Raw genomic sequence first — 299 nt, 5'->3', positions numbered from 1 at the left:
CGTACGTACGCGTGCGTACAGACACATGCTGCCTCGAATACGCTCTTAACCATATTTATAATCATACTCATGCGCGTACACGTACTCGTATTCGTATACTCGTATGTTCTTATTCGCATACACTCATACACCCATCTCGTATACTCATAAGCATACTTATAGACTCGTCCTCGTATAGTCACATGGTCACAAACTCGTGTACTCGCACTAGAACTTTAGTACTCGCACTCGTATCAAGTTGCTATCTTTGCCCTCTAATGCAATTTGGGGGCTCTTGGGTCAGGTACCAGTGGCTGCTG

Source organism: Oratosquilla oratoria, chromosome 5 (assembly GCF_046742065.1).
Source record: "Oratosquilla oratoria isolate Oo_2021 chromosome 5, ASM4674206v1, whole genome shotgun sequence".
In the NCBI taxonomy this organism is placed as follows: Eukaryota; Metazoa; Arthropoda; class Malacostraca; order Stomatopoda; family Squillidae; genus Oratosquilla; species Oratosquilla oratoria.
This window is presented reverse-complemented; position numbering follows the sequence as displayed.